This window comes from Petaurus breviceps, unplaced genomic scaffold (assembly GCF_028583685.1).
Source record: "Petaurus breviceps papuanus isolate PSGF00001 unplaced genomic scaffold, PetGlider_PUasm1.0 188, whole genome shotgun sequence".
Classification (NCBI taxonomy): domain Eukaryota; kingdom Metazoa; phylum Chordata; class Mammalia; order Diprotodontia; family Petauridae; genus Petaurus; species Petaurus breviceps.
Genome location: NW_027185804.1, coordinates 6,191,261 through 6,209,522, shown reverse-complemented (window position 1 = coordinate 6,209,522; position 18,262 = coordinate 6,191,261). Strand labels below are relative to the sequence as shown.

Here is an 18,262-nt window from a genome sequence, read left to right as displayed (position 1 = left end):
GAAGAAGCCAACCCCACTTCTGAAGGTTGCTTAAGGAAAAGACTCTAAGAATTCATGAGGAGCTGACAGTCTTCAACAAGTCCCTATTCCCAGCTTGCTACTCTAGAGTCTTCAGGGAGTTTCCCCATGGGTGAGATCCAGGACCCTCTCTCTCTCGTTGAGCTGAGTTACCTCATTCCCAATGGAAGAGCTACTTAATTCTGTATTGTCTAGTATATATTCTCATATATATGTATATATTCTCATATATATATATATATATTCTCTGATCTCTCTTTTGTTATGATTTAAATAAGTGGGTTTCTTTACCATTTGCCCTGTGCGTTCATCGTGGGACTGGTATTTGGTGGGAAGGGGATCAAGCCTTGGATATAGAGTTAAGGGTCCTCCTTCTTCCCAAAATGACAAAGCAATCAAAGCTAGATGGAACCCAATCATATACCTTGGATGAACAATATTTAAGGGAGCAGATAGATGTACTTCTAGCCCAGTAACCCCTATGTCTGAGAAGAGCAGAGTAGTGTCCTCTACCCCAACCTCCTTTTTCCCCTCCTGGCAGGAATAAAAGTCTCCCTTGGAGGAGGGTGGGGGAAGGAGAAGTGAAAGATGTCTAGTCTGCCTCCCTTTGAGCCCCCATGACAAGTCTGTGGACCTGTGGAGCCTGAAGGGCCCACCACACACTTGTTACCTATATATTATTATAATATATATAGTGTATTGGTAATCTATTAGTTATAATAGATCAATAATGCATATATTTTGTTATAGTGCATCATATTATTATGTAACATTAATACATTATATCAGTGCTTCTTAAATTGTGGGTCATGACCCACATGGGTTTGTGAAAAACTTAGTAACAGTTAAAGGTTTGTGAACACACAATGACTAAAAATTAATTCAAATCAAACATATAATGAATCTGAGGAGTTTCTGGCAGTGCTTGCCCATGTTTCATTTCACAACTTCACTGCAGCCTTGTTTCTGAACACACAGCAATCACACTTTGCACTGCACATGCCCTCATGGCCATAAAACACCAACAAATGCTACTGAAACCCAAAAAGGGGCCATAAGTGGAAAACGTTTAAGTCCTGCATTCTATGAATTACATAATACATTCTACATAATATAATACAACATTATCTTATCTTATTGATTGATAACAGAGGTTAGGGTAGCAAAGGCACTGCATTATTATATTTCTTTAAATCTTGTTCAAAATTGTCTATCATTTTACATATACTTAGTAATTAGTGACATGGATATTGATTTTTGAAATAAAATCCTCTGTGGCATAGTGAAACAAGCATTGAATTTGAAGTCAATAGCCCTGGGTTCTAGTCTCAGCTATGTCCCTTGGAAATGGTGTGGAATTGGAGACTGTGTGGAGACCTTGTGACGAACTCTGAGCTGGGTCCAAATCCCACCTCTTACACTAACTCCATAAGCAACATTGGACAAATCACTTCATCTTTCTGTGACTCAATTTCTTCATCTGTAAATTGAGGGGTGTAATAGTAATGAAAGTTTAAGATCCATTTGTATTGCCAAGCTAAGAGGAACTTAGCATCTAGTTTCAAATTAAACCTCTGTTAAAGAACAGTAGGTATGATCCCCTGTTGCTGACGTAACAGTAAGGGGCTGTACAGGGAACCCCTGTTGCTGACATAACCAGAAGGGGCTGAACAGGGAGGCACTATACCATATTTAAGGGAGAGCACAAGCTGGACAGACAGAAATTCCTGGGGTAGGCATCATGGAGTCAGGGAAGCTGCTGCTGGAGAGAGAGAGAGAGATAAAGAATTTGTCTCAGCAAGCATCTGGAGGCTGGGCTGCTACTACTGAAGACTGGACTGAGAATTGAGAACTAAGAACTGACACAGAACTCGGACTTGTGGTGGCAAGATTTTCAAAGGCCAGCTGGAGCTGCCAAAGACTGAGGAAGCATGACTGTGGTGCCAGTATTTTGTACAAATGTTGTTGTGGCTTTGTTAATGTGTATGAATGTTCTTGTGGCTTTGTTAAGCCTTGTCTTCCCAGGAACAGAGACTGTGAGAGATTTGAGATGGACTGGACACTGTGAGCTCAATGTAGAGCAGGAACTGCACAGAGAGCTGGACAAGGAGCTGTCTGCCTTTGAACTCATGTGGCAGTTGGTTAGATTTGGGCAGGAGCTGGAACCATGGAAGAGGAACCATGGAAGCTGAAAGCCTGCCCTGAGTCAAGATAAAGAGACCTCTCTGTGGGCACTGAGTAGTGACTGATGAAATTTACTGAGTAATGACTGATAAAATGGTCTGAGTAGTGACTGATGAAATTGTAATTTACTTATGACCTAGAGGTGAATGGCTTTTGTATTTTCCACTACCCCTTAAGAGGGTACTGAGTAGTGACAGTTGAAGTTGTAACTTAATTGTACCCATGGGTGGAGAAATTTGACTTTTGTACTTTGTGACCCTTAAGGAGGTAAGCCTCCCTAAGGATGATTGAATGATTGAGTTACTAAATGATTGAACTTTGTTGAAAACTATGTGACCACTTTGGTGAAAACTATGTGGCCATTTTAGTGATAAGTTGTTGAGTTGTGACATGGTGAATACTATATTTTGATTTTCTACAATAAGTTGTAACATTGTGAATGCTGTACCTTGATTTTCTGTGAATGTTTTGATCTGATTTGTTATTGAATAAATAGAGAGTCTGCTATACTATGTAATCAGAACCTTGAAAGCTGTCCACAGCAGCACTTCTCTGGAAGGCTGCTCATGCTTGGCTTTACAGGGGATTGAACTAAATGACCACTAAAGTCCCTTTCACCTCTTGCTCTATGAATGACACTATACCCTATTTACTGGGCAATGCTGGAAACAGTCTCTTCCTACTATCTGAGCCTCAGTTTCCTCATCTGTAAAATGAGGATAATAATACCTGGACTACCTACCTTACAGGGTTGACATAAGGATCTAATAAGGTAATTTAAAAAGAACTTTTGTAAACCTTAAAACCCTCTGCCAATGTGAGCTATTATTTTGTAGAGAAAGTCTAATAGGCTTGTGTGCTTATCCATGCTTTTTCATTTACTCTTAGTCAGGGAAACCTATCTTGCCAATTGGCCTGTTACAAACATAAGCCAAGAGCTATGTTCACCTTCTGGCAGCTCTCCAAATTGCAAGCATCATGCCTCAACAGTTGGACCTGTGCCCAACAAGTACCAGTGAATGACCTATAGCCCAACCTCTCCATTCTTCCTCAGGTTCCTACAGGCAGTTCAAAAATGCCACCGACAACAACCAGCAGCCCCCAGGTTGTACGCATCAATAGACCATTGAATCTTAGCCCTGTTCAGAAACCCCAATTTCTCTGACTTCAATACATTCAAACTTCCACACCTCCAAACAATCCTGATGCTATTCCCCAGACCCTCAAATTCCCTCACATTCTTTGATCAAAAAAATCAGATAACCCAGGATGGCTAATTCAAAGTCCTTTTGTTCTGTAGCCTGATAATCTGAACAAACAAGGTTTTCTTATATTTGTTTGCTGACTAGAGCTATGGCATGCTTTTCTAGTATACGAGAAACAGGACTTCAATTACAGTAATGTCTCTCTGCCCTCCTCACCAAAGCATGTGTTTGAAGAAGATAGAGACAGCTGAGATTTCAGGGTATGTGATCCTGGCCAACCAATTGGAAATCTCAGCACTTGGATTCATTCTACCAATTTGCCAAGCAGGTCTGGGGTGTTAAAAATTTAGGCCATTCTGGACCCAAAGCCAAAGGGTCAGATGCAGACAGAATTGCCTGTCCAAAAAATAGACTAGCAGAAGACTGAGCATTTCAATGGAAAATTCCTGATGGCAGATTTGGGGATTAGTAGAAAGGAAGGAGAGATTTAACAGAAGCTGGCCTCAGTATTTTTAGCAGAGCCTACTGAGCTAGGAAGGCTGGGTCTCAGAGAGCAAAGAATCAGAAAGAGGCAGACCCAAGATGCTTGATGCATGTGAGTGGCCTGTGGGTCACATTGAGTTAACTCCATCATGAGAGTGAAGGGGAGAGGGACGTGTCTCTAGGGACATTGCCACTTAGGGTCATCAAAAGCTTCCAGGAACCAGAAAGAATAATAATAACAAAACTCACACGTTTCAGACTTGGTGATTTTCAGAGCATTTTCCCCAGTCATTGATGCCTACAACAATCCCATGAGGGTGATCAGTCAATAAGCATTTATTAATCACCTTTTCCGTTCCAGGCATTGTGCTAAGCACTTGTTATAGATGTTATCTCATTCAACCCTCACAACAACTCTGCAAGGTAGATACTGTTATTATCCCCATTTTACAATTAGGGAAAATGAAGCAAACAAAGATTAAGTGACTTGCCTAGGATCACACAGTTTATAAGTGTCTGAGGCTAACTATGAATTCAGATCTTCCTGACTTCAGACCTAGACTCCATTCACTGCATCACTAGTTGCCCCTGAGAGTGAGGATGGGGAAAAAAATATACCTTTATTTTCACTAGTCTCTAACTAAAATTAAATACTTCCTTCTATACAAATTTTCTTTTAAAAACATTATTCTGAAAAGATGTCCCTAGGCTCCTTCAGGTTCCCAAAGGGTCTTTGACACTCCCTACCCTCTTCATCTAAGGCAAGTTTCAAAATACACCCAAGCCAACATCAAAGGAACCATTCTATGTAGGATTCAATTTGTCAAACATTTATTAAACACCTGATGTGTGTGAGGCCTCCACTAGAAGCTAAAAGAGATAATAAGATAAATAAGGCACAGTCCTTTATTCAGCAAGTATTTATTAAACACCTACTGTTTGCAAAACTTTCTGCTAGGATCTGGGAAGATGGATCAAAAAATATTCAGTCCTTCATTCAACAAGAATTTATTAATCAGCTACTATGTATGTCTATTGTCTGCTACTATGTCTATGTGATAGACACTAGGGACAAAAAAAGACAAAAATGGAAAGTTCTTACCTTCAAGAGTTCACATACAATTTTAATTATAATATGTGCTATATATAATACAATATAATCTTAATAATAAGGTTTGCAAAGCACTTCATCAGTATTATGTCATTTTATCCTCACAAGAACCCTGAAAATTCAGTGCTATTATTGTCCCCATTTTACAGATGAGGAAACTGAGGCAAACAGTTAAGTAAGTGATTTGCCCAGGGTCACACAGCTAGTAAGTGCCTGGTGTAAGACTTGAACACAAGTCTTCCTGGCTTCAGACCCAGGGTTTTATTTACAGAGCACCTAGCGAGTAAATTTAAGATACAGGAAAAGTAAATATAAAGCAGTTTTGAGGGCAGAACATAAGCAAGTAGGGCAAAGCAGAATGGAAGGAAATAATACTATGAGCTGAGCCTAGGGATTCTAGATGTATGATGCAGGGCAAGTCACTTAACCATCCTGTGCCTCAGTTTCCCTCATTTGGAAAAAGAAGTGGTCGGACCCTGGACTCTCCAGTTTCTTCTAGTTATGATTCTACAAGGCAAGGACAAGGAAAGAATATATTCCCAGGCACAGGGACAACATGTGCAAAAGAAAAACAAAGAAAGGAGATAAAATTTTACATACAGAGACAAGAAAATGTGCCAGTTTGTCTGGAACTTAAAGTGAAAAATAGAGAGTAAAGTACATAAGCCTGGAAAGGTAAGCTGCAGCCAGGAGTTAACAAGTAAAAAGGGAGAAGATCTGAACACAGGGAGGGCAGAGACAAGATCGGGAAGCTGCAAAGGAGAGGGCACTGCACAGAGCTAGGAGGATCTCAGGGAAGAAGAGAGGAGTGTTAGGGGAGGCATCATGGAGGGTTTCATGGTAGTGTTGGCATCTGAGCTGAGAATATAAGGAAGACAGGGGCTTCAAGAGCTGGAGGTGTGGGAGAGATGTCTGTTCTGGACATGGGGGATAGGGTGAGCCATGGCATGGAGACAGGAGAGGGGAAGATGACAGCAGACGTCAGAGAGGAGCCCACTGCATCTGGAATGTAGAGAACATGGATGGGAGCAGGGGTGAGAGGGTAAGTATTTAATAATCAGCTCTCTGGGGGAAGGGCAAATATTTAACAATCAGCTGGGATGCACACATAACACACTTTGATCTGCATTGTTAAGATTTTCTCTATCACTTTCTAAGTCTAGACAATCAACAGAACAGCATTCAAGCCTTGATTTGTAACATTGGCCAATTTCCGAGATGTACATGCTCACACTGAAAATTTACCAATCAGTCTGATCTGGCTCTGACACACCCTTGAATGAGAATATTTGGCAGTAGGTAAGTTGGGACCAGAATGTGGAGTCTCTGCAGAGCAAGGATCCAGAATTTATACTTTATTTGAGGAGACAATGGAGAGCCAGAAGAGATGGCTGAATAACAGAGTGACAAACTCATATTCAGGAAGAGAAGAGTATCCTTGTGAGGCACTTTGCAGTTCGTGTGTTGAGGACTGTGTGTTCCAGGGTAGGGGGACCCCCAAAACTGAGGGATGAGGTCAGAAAAGATCCAACTAGCATGGGACTTGATTGGTCATTCTCATACTCTGCACCATCTGCTAAAGAGGATATTTTAAGAGGGCAGACATAAAAGTGAAATTCTGGCCTGAAATCTAGCACCCATTCCTCTCTGCCCCCTTTTAGTCACCCAAAAGAACAGAACCCCGTATGTGTGGCCTCCTGCTCAACTCTCATCTTGTCCAACATTGTTCACCTCTGGGCAATCACCTGCTCAGCCTCGGGGTCAAATGGCAGCTCCCCAGCTGAGACGGAACTTTCTTGTCCTCTCCTCATCTGTATGAATTACTCAGGCCCAAAGCACCTCCTGATGCACAAAGTAAGCATCTTAAATCAGGGTCATATGCTTCTGAGTGCAATATTAGTCCATTGTAAAATGCTAGAGAGACTTTTAAAAAACTTTATTGACGATGGGAAAAAAAAGCAAGTATACAAGAAAAGAACATATAATGGTAACCTATCCCATAAATATGCCAAGGGAGGGATAGGGTATACAATGAGATGACATACTGATAGCTTTAATATTCTCCTTAATGTTGTTCAATCATTTTCCAGTTGTTTCCTATTCTTTTTTTTTTTTTAAGCAATCAGGGTTAAGTAACTTGCTCAAGGTTACACGGCCAGTTATTTCTGGGTGTGGTGCTGAGTGTCTGAGCCCGGGATTCGATCTCCAAGTCGTCCCAACACTGGAGCCATTGCTCTTACTTGATGAGCCACCTGGCCGCCCCTAAGCAATGGGGGTTAAGTAACTTGTTCAAGGTTACACGGCCAGGTGTTTCTGGGTGGGTGCTAAGTGTCTGAGCCCGGGATTCGATCTCCAGGTCTTCTCAACACTGGAGCTGGTGCTCTTACTCGCTGTGCTACCTGGCCGCCCTGTTTCCTATTCTTTGTGACCCCATTTGGGGTTTTCTTGGCAAAGATACTGGAGTGGTTTGCCATTTCCTTCTCCAGTTCATTTTACAGATGAGGAAACTGAGGCAAACAGGATTTACTGACTTGCCCAGAGTCAGATAGCTGGTAAGCATTTAAGGTCAGATTTGAACTCAGGTCTTCCTGATTCCAGGTCTGGCTCTCTGTCCACTAAATAAATAGTTGTTGCTAGAATTCCTAAGTTGGATAAAATTATTATGGTGAGATGGAGGTGGGGGAGGGAAATCTGTTCCATTGAAGAATGGAAGGAGTCTAAATCACTTTGGGAAATTGTGAGGTTGTTTTCACAATCCTAAGCTGCTCCCTGCTCAAAAAGGTCTATTGCAAATTACTATGGTGTCAAAACAAAAAAAAAATCAATAGAATATTGTTATAAAAAAAAAAAAGCCATATATTCACATGCATTAGGTGCTGAAAAAAGATTTCTAAATCCCTCTCCTTTCTTCCCCTAAAACATAGTAGGTTTATTATTGCAGAGTGGAAGCAAGGAATATACATCTGTCATCAGGGCCCTCACAACGGGTCAGTGGTATCTCCATCAGCACCCCCAGGCAATAAGCCTCAAAGAACACTGTCTAGAAGGGCAGTGCAGCTCTTGTCAGCACCAGGCCCTGCCATCAGCTCGCATCCCTCTAATCAAATGAGATCTCAGATTGGCCTGGCATCAGTGGGTAAAATGTCAGCAAGAGTTAGAAACACATGAGCGGACATCCTCAGCAATGAGAAACTTAAATCACATGTCCCTTAGAGCAGACATTTTCCTGCTCTGTTCCTTTCTTTTTTTCCATTATCCTGGCACCATAGATCGTCAGGTCTGGAAGGAAGGTCAAAGGGCATGTAAGCCAACCTTTCCCTCTATTGCAGGGTTTATTCACCTTCTTTGTATCATGGACCCCTTGAGCAATGAGGGAAAGCATGTATATTCCTTTGGCAGCAAGGGGAAGTCTATGGACCCCTTTGGAAACCTGCTAAAACCTGTGGATCCTTTGAATGTCTGACAAAGCCTAGGGACTTCTTATAAAAATGATATTTTAAGTAAATAAAATAAGAAATGGGTGATTACAAAGAAAAACAATTATGTTGAAATACAGTTATCAACATATTTAAAGAACGAGTTCACAGACCCCAGATTAAGAGCTCCTGCTCTAAAGCCTCCTCCAAAAGGGACACACCATCCCTACTCATCCATCCATTCTTCTTGCTCTTTCTTTTTGTTCTGTTACTTGGTCTTCTGATGCCTTGCTCTCTTCTCCCACCAACCCCAAGGCCCTGGCTTCTGCAGAAGCCAAAGCATTCCTCAAGCTGGAAGGGCCTTTAGAAGGTACTTTGCTCGTCCCAGAAGTGTTGTTCAGATTCATATTGGAGGCTGTCTACAATGCCAGAAGCTCAGTGACAGGCCTGGACTCTGACCATGTTCTGGTTCTAACCATGAGTATTAGAGTATTCTAACCATGAGAAGTATTCTCTCTGTGAAAAGCCTTGCATCAGGAGGATCCCCAGGTTCACACTGAATGTTGGCTTCTCATTTTGACTTCTTTGCCCAGACTGGTTTCTCTAAGATCTCTACCTACCTTTCAGATCTGCTCAGCTGTGCCATGAATGAATGAAAAAATCAATGAGTGAATGAATAAAAAGCATGTATTAAATGTTTAAACACTGGAGATATAAACAGAAAAGCAAGACAGTCGTTCAAGGGGTTTAAGAAGAGACAACATATGTAGGAAAGTGGTAGCCAGGGAGGGTAGATTTGTTTTGAGAAGTCACAGAGATGGTGGGTGGAACCACAGGGAAGATGACTGGCTTGTCTTTTGCAGTAGCAATGCCAATATTGCTTTGATTCTGATCTCAGGTCTGGAAGGGGGCAGGGGAGACTCTCCCTCAAGGCAGAGAGCCAAAGGCAGAAAGATGGCCAGGGTGGCACGTAAAGAAAGGGATTGGATACATATAGCAGACCAGGTGATACCCTCACCACTTAGGACAGGGCCCTCCCTATGCAAGGTGGGAGTTCAGAAGACTTTTATCCCCAACTGCCTACCCTATCTATATTTTCCTTGACCCACCATCGGTCATTAGGCATGTCTTGGCCTTGGACATCCTCATCGACCCCACCATTGTTGTATTTCCTGTGGATCACCTCAAGATCCCTACACCCTAAGCCTTCCCAAAGCCCAGGCTCACATCCAGCTACTCAGGAAAACTTGCCTATGGTTTCAAAGGGATACAGCCACACCACACATGTAATTAGGGAAAGAGAGTTATCTATCATAGTAATTAATCTGGGCTATTAGGGTACGAAAGGGACTCATATTGCTAGAAAGAAATGCCACACTCTAAATGGTGATGGGAAATTTGTAAGCTTTTTAAATCAGCATTAAAATTAATCTGCTCCTGAAGGGAAGAAAACAATTCCTTGGAGGATTGCTTTCCAGCTAAGGTGAGACTGCTGAGGAAGCACAGAAGGACCCAGCCTCTTTGATTTGAGCCATCCAGTGCCCCAGAGAAGTTAAGTAAGAATGGGCACCACCTCCAGGACCATTCAGATCTCAACCCTCTTGCTTCCCTGACTTGGCCTCATATTCAGACTCAGCGTCTTCTCTGGGGATATCCCATATCCCATATCCCAATCACTGCTCAAGAAGAAGGGAGAGGAAAGGGCACATACTACATACAAGGTAACGTGCTGCCTTCTGGGAAACAAAACCTACCCTGCCCTCAACCAGTTTTAGAGATGAACCCAATTAGACTTTGGATTGAGATCATTGATCATTCTTGCAATCTCAGACTCAATGGTACTTCACCTATATTTCTATGTAATCACTTTGCTAGATAATTTCACTTTCAGACCAATGTATAAACAAGAAGGAGAAGGAAGAGGAGAGCCAATGTAAGCTGCTAGATGGAAATTGATGGTTCTGCCACTGGATTGACCCAGAACAGATTGAGGTACTTGGGGGAATTGTATTGGAGGGCACCTGTCTCCATGTGGTGGGAAGGGACAAAAACAACAATACTTATATTTCTGATGTCATATTCTGGGCCAAGCTTGTCTTGGGATCCTTCCTAAAGAAGATGGGACTTCAAGGATAGATAAGTATTCCTTATTCCAATGAGAGAGTAATCAGAAAGAGATGAACAGCATCATCATGGTCTTTTTCCTGGAGCTGGAGAAGGACCTCACCTAGACCCTCCTGAACCTAGGTGAACAGTGCACATTAAAGGGTTCCAAGTCAGACACAGCAAAAGGGAAAGAATTTCCCAGACTTTGAGCTACCACTTTTTTTATGAGATAACTACATCTCCTGATACCTCAAACTGTAGCTAGGAGCTGGGATATTTTTTACCACATGCTTTATTTCCTATAGGGCCATGAACTCAACCTTAACTGTGGAAGAAATAGATGCCACTCAAACAGTGTTTGAGATTTTTTTGTTTTGGTTTGTTTTGGTTGGGGGTGGGGGAGTGGTGTTCTGTCCAGAAGTGATGGTTCTATTCACCAATTGATAAATGGTCAAAGGATATGAACATGCAATTTTCAGAGGAAGAAATTAAAGCTAGCTATAGTCATATGAAAAAATGCTCTAAATCACTATTGATTAGAGAGATGCAAATCAAAACAACTCTGAGGTACAATATCACACCCATCAGATTGGCTAACATGACAAAACAGGAAAACGATAAATGTTGGAGAGGATGTGGGAAAGTTGGAACACTGGTTGATTGTTGGTGGAGCTGTGAGCTGATCCAACCATTCTGGAAGGCAATTTGGAACTATGCCCAAAGGGCTATAAAAATGTGCATACCCTTTGACCCAACAATACCACTTCTGGGGATATATCCCAAAGAGATCATACAAGTGGGAAAAGGACCCACATGTACAAAAATATTTATAGCAGCTCTTTTTGTGGTGGCCAAGATCTGGAAATTGAAGGGATGCCCATCAGTTGAGGAATGGCTGAACAAGTTGTAGTATATGAATGTAATGGAATACTACTATTGTGCTATAAGAGAACTTCGGAAAATCCTGGAAAGACTTATATGAACTGATGCTAAGTGAAGTGAGCAGAACCAGGAGAAAAATGTTCACAGAAACAGCCACAGAGAGTATGCGATGACTGATTTTGATAGACTTAGCCATTCTCAGCAATGCAAGGACCTAAAATAATTCCAAAGGACTCCTGATAGTAAATACCATCCACATCTGGAGAAAGAACTATGGAGTCAGAATGCAGAGCGAAGCAGACTATTTTCTTTTTTGTTTTGTGTTGTTTTTTCTTTCTCATGGTCTCTCCCATTTGTTATAATTCTTCTATACAACTTCAGTAATGTGAAAAGTAATATAATGTTTAATAGGAATGTATGTGTAGATCCGTATCATATTGCATGCCATCTTTGGGCAGGAGTGGGGAGAGATGGGGAGAAATTTACAACTTATGGAAGTGAATGTTGAAAACTAAAAATAAATTATTTTTTTTATTTTTAAAAAGTGATGGTTCCGGGGCAGCCAGGTAGCACAGTGAGTAAGAGCACTGGCTCCAGTGTCGGGATGACCTGGGGATCAAATCTGGGCTCAGATACTTAGCACCACACCCAGAAATAACTGGCCATGTAACCTTGAGCAAGTTACTTAACCCCGATTGCTTAAAAAAAAAAAAAGTGATGGTTCTGCAACTGAATGGAATGTATAGGCTTCTTTATAGGTGAATGTTACAATCTGTCCTTACCACCTTTTATTTAATCTGATTAAATCGCTTACTTACAGTTGTTTAGTTTTGTTTTGTTTTAAGGCTAATGAATGAGTGCAAAGAGGTTTAAGGGTGGGATACAATTTAAGAGATTTGGTTGGTGGGCACAGACATACCTCTGGAATGATATCAGAGCCTACCAGCATCTATTTCAAATGGGCACACCACCAGTGTGGTGGTAGTGGTTGTGTTTAGTCATGTCCAACTCTTCTTTACCCCATTTGGGGTTTTCTTGGCAGGTACCAGAGTGGTTTGCCATTTTCTTCTCCAACTCATTTTACAGATGAGGAAACTGAGGCAAACTGGGATAAATGCCCAGGGTCACACAGCTAGTATCTAAGGCTGGATTTGAACTTGGGTCTTCCTGACTTTAGCTTTATCCACTGAGACACTTAACTGCTCCAAAGACTATTTAGGAGACTTTCAATGTCCCTACTCTACTAGTATGTACCTAGTAGAGTACCCAATTGCATACCTGACACTTAAAATGTTTGTATAATTAAAATAGAATCAATCACCAGCACTGTGAGGAATTAAGAAACAGGATCATAAAACATCACAGTCAGAAAAGATATTAAAACCACTCTAGTCCAAATGCTCTCCTTGTGCAAAGGAGGAAACTGAGGCCCAGAGAAGAAAAGGTCATAGAGTAACACAATGACTGGGCAAGACTAGGTCCCTGGTCCCCTGACTCCATCTTTGAGTAGACAACCCATGGGGATTTGCAATCTATTGTTAGGGATAGTAATGATTGCTCATGTCCATTCATCCATGGGAGTCAGAGCCTTTGGTAAAATCGGTTTTATAATAAAGAAACATGGGCTCACATCAAGCCAGTACATCTAGAATGTCCCTATTCATACCTATTTATAGCTGGATGGGGAGCAGAAATAAAAGTGTAGAGTCAGTGGCAAGGGGAGTGCAATCCTTAATCTGAATTAGATGGGACTCACTTTGGAATATACTGCAGGATCACCAAATGGCCCGATATTCCTCTGTTTCTGTTTGGAACAATGATATTGTATCTTAATTAAGAAAAGATTTAGAGAGTGCCCAAGTAGTATTTCTTCAGACCAAGTGTGGCATTCAATGAGTTTCTGGAAAACATTCTGTTTATTTGTCCTTTTTGAGTGCAAATCAGGGCAATCCTTTTGAAATGAATGAGCACCCTGCCTACAATGCATAACGCAGAGATCCAGTTAAAATACAACATCCATCAATCCTGTAGCTAAGAAACAGGGAGGGCTGCAACTCCAGCAGCCACAAAATGCCATAGCTTCCCATGGCTTGCCATCAGGAACCCACAGGAAGAACCTGGCACCCCTGGGTCACAAACCCAGGTCACCACTCATTCAGGACACGGTAACCTAAGGACGCCCCCCTCTTCAGGCAGGATGATTGGCCTCTACCCCCTATCCCAAACCCAGGGGGGTGACTTCTACTCCCCCTCCCTCTGTTATAAATCCTTTCTTCCTCTGAAGAAAGGCCATAACCTTCCCTGACCCTTCCCCTTGTGTCTGATACCTTAACCCCACACTCATCCCCCAGCCATCTTCACCTGCCTTGGGCAGTGACTACTCTAAGGCTCTAAGTCTTTAAGGGATTGCTTGAGTGGTAGTTAAACTTGTGGTTCTGAAGCATTTCATTTCAAAATATAATATGACGATATCTCAGGGTCTAGTACTTGAAATCAGGTGATCTGGGTTTGCTAATAGACTAATTCTTAGCCACTCTACCTACATTTGGGCTCTGAGGGGCCAGATTCAAGATGAAAGAAACCAAGGACCCTGGAAACCCCCAAAATACTGAAATGTTCTTTAGTCTGCAATGGTCCCCTAAGACCCTGAAGCTTCTCCTTCCCTAGAAAGGTCTGGAGATCTCAAAGCTCCCTTAAAACAGTCTAAATAGTGCAAACCCCCTAGCGTGGTTCCAAAACTGATGCTTAAATTTGGTAAAGATTTCCCTCTAGAATCTCAGCCCTACAAGGGAGGTCAGAGACCGGCTGGTCCAGACCCTACTTAACCAGGAATTCAGGCTATCGCATCAACACTGCCAAGGCTTTGCTTGAAGCCCTCCGGTAAAGGGGAACTCACTACCTTCCAAGATGGTCTATCCCCCATTTGCACAGGTCTTAGAGTTAGGAAATTTTTCTGTATGGTGGATGGAAATCTGCCTCCCTGGTACTGCTAGTTCTCCCCCTTGATGGTCAAACACAAGTCTAATGTGTCCGATCCATGACAGCCTTGCAAATATTTGCAGACACTTCTTAGACCCCGACCCCACCCCCTTCTCCCCACCCGCCCCAGGTCTGTTCTTCTCCTAGATAAACCCTGATGTCAGGGTTTTTTTCCAGAACCGTACTGATCACTCCCTTTGGTCCCCAAGGCAACAGCATCCAGTGCTTGCTGTCAGAATAAGGCAGGAAAATTGGGTGAGGGCTAGTTAACATACAGAGCTGAGACAGCCCTTGGGCGCCAGCATCTCAAAGCTTGGGGAGGGGGCTTGCTGAGATTGCACTGATCCACAGCGACACCATGTGGACGATATGAAAACTTCACAGAACCAAACCCTAAAAACTGATGGAAATTTCCTGGAAAAGAAAACCTACAAGGAAGAGTTCATAGGCTCATAGATTTAAAGCTAGAAGAGACCTGGGGGGAACATCCAGATCAATTACCTCATTACACATATGAGGAAACTGAGATCCAGGGAGTTTGAGGCTAGTACAGTCACACAGGCAAGTCAGTTAGCAAGCATTTATGTGTGCCAATCCCTGTGCTAAGTTCTATGGATACAAAGCAAGGCAAAAGACAGTCCCCGCTCTCAAGAATCTCTGATGGGGGAGACAAAATGCAAACAACTATGGACAACTAAGATACATACACTCCCTCCAAAGAAAGGGATTAGGAAGTAGCAATAAATCCATATATTCCCCAACCTGGGGCAGCTGGGTGGTACAATGGAGAGAGTACAGGGCCTGGCTTCAAACACTTGCTAGCTGTAGGGCAAGTCACTTAACCTCTGTCTGCCTCAGTTTCCCCACCTGTAAAATAGAGATAAAAATACCACTTAAATCCTAGGACAGGAATTGTTGAAGATCAAAGGAGAAACTAATTTTAAAGTGCTGGGCACACAGCTGTATGAGCACTATAGAAATGTTAGCTATCATTATTACTGCCGTTGTTGAGTGTCAGGATCATGGTTAGCACCCACACTCTCTCACTCTGGAGCAGAAAGAACACTGGCTCTGGAATTAGAAAAGTTGTTTGAATTCTGGCTGGGCTTAGCTAGTTATTACTTGTGTGTATTTGGGGAGGTCAATCAACTAACAAAAATTCATTAAACAACTACTACACACACTAGGCTAGGCATACAAACCCATAAGTAAGACAGCCCCTGTCCTCAAGGACATTCTATTAGGGGAGAAGTCCTTAAGCCACAGTCTGTGAACTTGTTTTAATACTTTGATAAATGGATTTCAGTATAATTGGTTTCCTTGGTAACCCTGTATATTTTATGACATGCATTTAAAAGCTTAATTTAATAGGCTTCACCAGACTCCCTAAGAGGTCTAACCATGGCACACAAAACGTGAAGAACCCCTGTTCTAAGGAGATGCCTAGATATCTACAAAATAAATACACTGCCTTCCCTTAGGTGTTAACTAAACGTCTGGTGCCTATTTCTAGAATTATCTGTCATGCATCCTTCCCTTCCTCCCTAATTCTTCTATCTATCAAGAAATCTAACCATTCCTTTATCTATTTCCCCTACTTCCTCTATCACCTAGAGTTTATAAACAGCCCTTCACTACTTGGACTTGGAGTCAGGAAGAACTGAGTTCAAATACCACCTCAGACCAGGGTAATGACTTAACCTCTCTGTGCCTCTGGGGCTTGACTCTATAGCTCCCAAGGTCTCTTCCAATTCTAGATCTATAATCCTCTGATCCCTTTGGGGCACCCTGAGATCTTCAAACCTGGCTATGTTCATGCAGCCCTCATCAATGGGGAGAATCAGCTTGGGTACCTAAGTGATCTGAGGGGAGCTGAGAGTCCCAAGAGGTGGAGGTGAGGAGGGCAAACATCCCAAGTACAAGCCAGACAGACAGCCTGTACAATGGCACGGAGGCTGGAAGGGAGGGTCAGAAACTCTGCAGTTTGGTTTCTTCAGCTGCTAAATGTAGGGTTTGGAGTAGGTGGTCTCCCAGGGCCTTCTAGCTTGAACATTCTACAACCCTGTGGGAAACAGAGCAAACAGGTTGTAGTGGGGGGGGGCGGGGGTGGGGGGAAGAGTTAAGTCCAGTTCTTCTCAGTTGACTCATTAGGCATAAAGGAAACTCATTATCCCACTGACGTTTAGCAGCTGTGTGATCCTCACTATTCACTGACTGAGGAGCATGGACTCATCTGCAAAATTCTCTGATCCTGAAGTGATCAGATTCAGACCTGGCTTCAAGTCCTGTCCCTGACAGTCAATAGCTGTGTGACTTTAGGCAAGTCCCTTCCTCTCCCTGGACCTCACTTTTCTACTCTGTAAAATGATGACCCCAGACTAGATTAAGGACTCTACATATTTTGGGATCATGGACTTATTTGGCAGTCTGGGGAAGCCCACAGGCCCCTGGGCAGTCTGGGGAAGTCTATGGACCCCTCATGCAGTCCAGGGAAGCCCACAGACCCTTGAAGAGTCTGGGGGAGTCTACAGACCCCTCATGCAATCTGGGGAAGTTTAAAAACCCCTTCTTAGAGCAATGTTTTAAATGCAGAAAGTAAAATATGTAGAACTACAAAGGAAATAAATTATACTAAAATAAAGATGTAATTGTTTTCCCATCCAAGTTCACAGGACCAAGGTTGAGAACCCCAGACTGGCTGGTCTACAAATTTATTCTAACAATCAATTATTGCATGTTTGCTGTTTTTGGAACTCTCTCCCTAGTAGGGGGTCCACTGTCTCACATAAACACATGCGGAGATGAGGTTCCCACAAAACTTCATGACCTTTTCCTAAGGAGAAATGGAGAGATAAGGTCCCTAGCAGACCACACAGCTTCTGGGGGAATGGCTAGATGGAACTCATACAAAGCAGAAGAAAACAGGATGATAGAAGCCTAGATTTCCAGACCAAGAGGATACCACATCCAACCCTCTCATTTTACAAATGAAGGAAAAGAGGCAGAGAACTGAATGTGACTTGCCCAGGGTCATAATAAGTGTCTGAAATAGGAGTTAGATACAGGTTTTCCTGACCCTCATGTGCAATGCTCTTTCCATTATGCCGGACTGCCATTCGGGGAGGTGGAAGGGGGCTGACTTGGGAGAAGGATCTGAGCTGCTCCCTCTGAGAGTCATCTTGACCTTCCTTCGCTCCAGGGAATAAGAAATCAGACCTTCCCCCTGATTCCTACAGAAAATGGTCACTGTTTCCCAAATTAGACTGAGAGGCCCTTGTGGTCAGGATATTCTTTCACTCTTTGTATCTCCCCCACCTTACATGCTCTCCATCATGCTTAGCTGTGGCAAGGTGGCAATGTTAGAGTGTAAGCCTGGGGTAGGGAAGATCTGAGTCCAAATTCAGCCTTGAACACTTACTGGCTGCGTGACCCTGGGCAAATCATTTCAGCTCAGTCTGCTTCCATTTCCTCAACTGGAAAACGAGGATAATAATAGTCCCTACCTCTCAGGGTTGTTGTGAGGATTAAATGAGATATTTGTAAAGCACTATGTGCCTGGAACACAGTAGGTGCTTAATAAATGAGGGCAGCTAGGTAGCAAAGTGGGTAGAGCACTGGGCTTGGAAGAAAAAAAAATCCTCTTCCCGAGTTCAAATCCAGCCTGAGACACTTACTGTCTGTGTGACCCTGGGCAAGTCACTTAAAAGAAATGGCAAACCACTCCAGTAGCTTTGCCAAGAAAACCCCAAATGGAGTCACAAAGAGTCAGACACAACAGAAACAACTCGATGACAAATGCTTATTTCCTTCCTTCCCATCACTCGGTGCACACATCAGCTGAGATTAGTAAATTTTAAATCCATTCTCCTTTACCACAT

The 18,262-nt window shown here is 42.6% G+C and overlaps 1 long non-coding RNA gene across 2 annotated transcripts in view; it reads right to left on the bottom strand.

Moving 5' to 3' along the window:
- LOC138163386 (uncharacterized) overlaps positions 1-18,262 on the bottom strand; it is a 120,876-nt gene that overhangs the window by 54,950 nt on the left and 47,664 nt on the right. The gene's annotated exons all lie outside the window — the stretch shown is intronic.